This window comes from Phaseolus vulgaris, chromosome 4, assembly GCF_051622355.1.
Source record: "Phaseolus vulgaris cultivar YP4 chromosome 4, ASM5162235v1, whole genome shotgun sequence".
In the NCBI taxonomy this organism is placed as follows: Eukaryota; Viridiplantae; Streptophyta; class Magnoliopsida; order Fabales; family Fabaceae; genus Phaseolus; species Phaseolus vulgaris.
The window spans coordinates 30,340,208-30,343,982 of NC_143501.1; the positions used below are offsets into that span (position 1 = coordinate 30,340,208).

General features: G+C 31.9%; 1 long non-coding RNA gene across 8 annotated transcripts; it reads left to right on the plus strand.

Annotated features, from left to right (window-relative positions):
* The first annotated feature begins 416 nt into the window (after positions 1-416).
* Positions 417-2,257, plus strand: LOC137837481 (uncharacterized). Of its 8 annotated transcripts, none has more exons than XR_011085474.2 (4): positions 419-1,110; positions 1,527-1,591; positions 1,701-1,875; positions 1,947-2,257. It is a non-coding gene; the product is annotated as an uncharacterized LOC137837481 (long non-coding RNA). The 8 variants fall into 8 exon arrangements; XR_016520704.1 differs by having other exon boundaries at positions 2,069-2,257; XR_011085473.2 differs by having other exon boundaries at positions 1,764-1,875.
* The last annotated feature ends 1,518 nt before the right edge of the window (positions 2,258-3,775 follow it).

The following is a 3,775-nucleotide window of genomic DNA, read 5'->3' on the forward strand; positions in this document are numbered from 1 at the left end:
TAATTAGTAATTATAATACTAAATTATAGTAAGCTTATGTTAACTAATGCTTATACCACTACAAGAATAATAAGCTTTAGCTGCCATGAAAAGCGTGGGCTAACAAATAGATGTTATTTATGTAGGTTAAGCCTACACAAAATGAACAAGAAAAAAAAATGAAAAAGATAGTGTCGGTCAAACACACAAAAAAATTTGCACAAATAATTATAAAAAATAATTTAATAATATTAATTTATTTGTGTAAGTGGAAACACAAAATTTGTGAAAAAAATAATAATTACATTGTAGGTTAGGCCACCCCTAAATAATTTTTAGAATTTTAAAAGTTATCTGAAAAAAAATATTTTATTAAAATTTAAATTATTTTTTAATTTACTTGGTCCACCGCTTAATTTCATTTAGTAAAGGCTAAAAAGGCACTCATCAGCTCGACCCCTTTTCTATTCAGCTTTCCACGCACGACCTAATAGGACCTTCAGCCTTTTCCATGAAATGAAAACGGGCAACCTATGGCGGTTTATATCCCGGAGTACTCCTATGACCGATCTGTCATCCAATCTACTAAAAAATCGAAAGGCTTGACCCTGTTCCGTTTGGAGAATGACCCTTATGGCATGGCTTAGTCAGTTATTATCGCAGTTCATATAAGATTCAGACCGCCACTTCTCTGAAAGCAAAAATTCAATTTACTTTTCTCATCCACCACCGAACCTAACCCTAACCCTAATCCTATTTCTTCTTTTCTCTCTGTTTTTGCTTTGCAACAATTCCATATATGAATACCAAGTCGCAACTCTCATGATAATATTGTGAATCAATTGCATGAGTTTGGAGAATGTCGGAGCTTCGTAGTGGACCGCGACGACGTCGTGCTCCGGTTTGGTCGTAGAAGCTCGGAACCACCGTCTTCGTGGGCGAGATACGTCAAGATGCGACGGATGCGACGGAGAGTCCGCAAACTCTTTTGAGTGAATTCTGAAGCTTTATTGAGTAGCGATTGATAGGAAAGAAAGAAGGACGAATCAGAACCCACAATCGAGTGAAGGAAGAGGCAATGCCGCTGCTCTCTCTGATTTCATCGCTTCCTTAATGGATTACACTCCCACGGTAACTTTCTTTTATCTCTGTTCTTCCAATTTCCCATTTTGCACAATTTAATCATTGTCCTTCTTTGTTTAGATACCTGATGAATTGTTGAAGCATTACTTGGCTAAGATCGGTTTCAGTGTTAAGATTGAATTTGTATACAAGAGCTTTTGATTTTCTTTTGTTGTCTAGTTAGAGGCAGGGAGTGTTTGTTAATTCGTTTTAGTGCCAACCACTGCATTTAAAATTCCATTATTGCCATGGTTCTTTTCATGTTGAATACAAAACTTTAAGACATTCAAATATCTTTTGTCATTTTACAAGTTCCTAACTGAAATCTTACATGAAATTTGCGTGCTCATTTGTATTTTAGTTGAAATTCCTACATTTTCTTAATATTTGTGTTTGTGTTGTCAATTTGATGCTGCAAAATTAAGGAAGCTTTGACCTAGCTTTAAACAGGTTGGGGTTCTGTGACTACTGGCAATGCTTCTAGCATAAGGTTCTTCCCTTCCCTTGTGTTCCTTGATACCTAAATGTTAAGGGGGTTGTTCTTGCCCCTTCTTTCATTCGCTAAAAAATTGATATTTGTGTCGTGTCATGCAATATAGGGTACCGTAATCATAAGGTTCTGCTTAGTCTTCTATTGATAATGGACTAGTTGATTTTGCTAGTGATGGTGTTGTTGCATTAGTTCTAGTAAGTGGAGAGAAGGCACGTGAGCTTGGACTACACATAATCGCAAAGATAAAAGGATATGGGGATGCAACTAAGGTGTTGTAACAAGTTAGTGTTAACTTGCTTTGGTCTTGATTAATATCTGCATATTTAAAGTTAATGAATAAGTGTTTTTGCAGGCACCAGAATTATTTACAACTGCTTCTGCCCTTGCAACTACATCTGGCTGCTTCAGCATTTTGATTCCTCATATAACAATGCCTTAATAATAGATAATTGATGTACTTCATTTTAAATGCAGGAAAAAGTTAATGTACATGGTGGAGCTGTATCATTAGGGCATCCTTTGGGTTGTAGTGGATCTCAAATCTTAGTCACATTATTATTGTGACATTGGTTACTTATCATTTTCTTTCACCCTTGGCACTTGTAAATCATGCACCTGTTATCCATTACATTTTATAATTCTGGTGTGGCCTACACTTTCCAAGTTTTTGTGATTTGTGGATATCAATTTGGTAAAAGTTATATATATATGCATTGGAAGATTCAGGCACAAGAAACATAAAGCTAAATAAGAGCTGAATCTCATCCTTTGTTTAAATCACGAATTAGTTTCTCGTAAACTTGAGTCAACGATTTTATACATAATTAGAATTAGAATTTCAACACAATAACACATTACTAATTAGCTTGACCGAATAAAAACAAAATTCAGAGATGCAAGCTATGGATAAAATTGAAATAAACTAAAGGATAAGTTCTACAATGAATTATTACAATGATTTTTTTTTACAATGAAATTGGATTTGGATTCATTGAAAATTGATTTAAATTTAATTTGGTATTAATTTAGAGAAATAGATTTAAATTCATTTTTATTTACATTCATATATATAAATATTCAAAATGACCTATCCTGTATTTTTTTATTTTATTTCACCACACTAACATTTTCTTTTATTTTACATGTTGTGTGGGCCTAACCCACACTAACATTTTAAATTATTTTCTTATAGTGTCGGCAAACCCATTCATAACTTTAATTTAGCGTCCAAGAAGTGTAGGTTAAACCTACACTAGCTTAAATTTTAAAAAATAATAGTGTTAACTTTGTGGCAGCCAATATGATGTGGTGTCCACATTGTGTAGGTTTAACCTACTCAAAAAGTGTCTATATTGAGTAGGCTTAGCCTACTTAAATTGCGTGAGCTATCGGGGCCTACACAAAAATGTTTGCATCCATGGTATTAGCTTCTAGTTTTTTGGAGACGCTAGACCTACGCTAACAATGATTTTGTGTAGGTTTTTAGCTATTTGTGTGTGTCTCAAGCCCACGCTAATTATTTTATTTCTTGTAGTGTACGATTTATTATCATACGAACTTCTAAAAAAAGTATGTTAGTAAATTATAACTACAAATATTTTAAATACAGATACTCTTTTTTAAAAGAGAAATGGATGTAAGTTAGAATATGGAAGAGATGTGATCAAGTTATTTTTAAATGTCCCCACACATAAGTATAAACATATCATAACAACTATGTTAACTTATAATATGGAATAAAACATGAATAAATAACTAAATATAAAATAAGTAAATTTACAATATTTTAAAAAATACTTTATAACAAAGTATTGTAAATTACATTCTTTTTAAAACATCCTTCAAAATATACACATATATAAAGTAAGTAATCTAAACTAATATATGAGATGATGTCGTAATTATATCATCTCATGCTCATGTGTCAATGCACAATTATTACATTCACAAATATATAACATATACAAAAAGGGTAAATTAGTAATATAAAATTTCAACATTACAATTATAAAGAAATTAATTAATATAATAGTTTCCTCCCTCCTTTTCATATAATATAATATTAAAAATCTTAATTATATTTGATCTTAACTCATAATTAGACAACTTCCAGATTAAAGTCTATCGACTCATGGACTAGCTTACAAATTATTAGGGTAGCTTATTGTATTTACTATAACG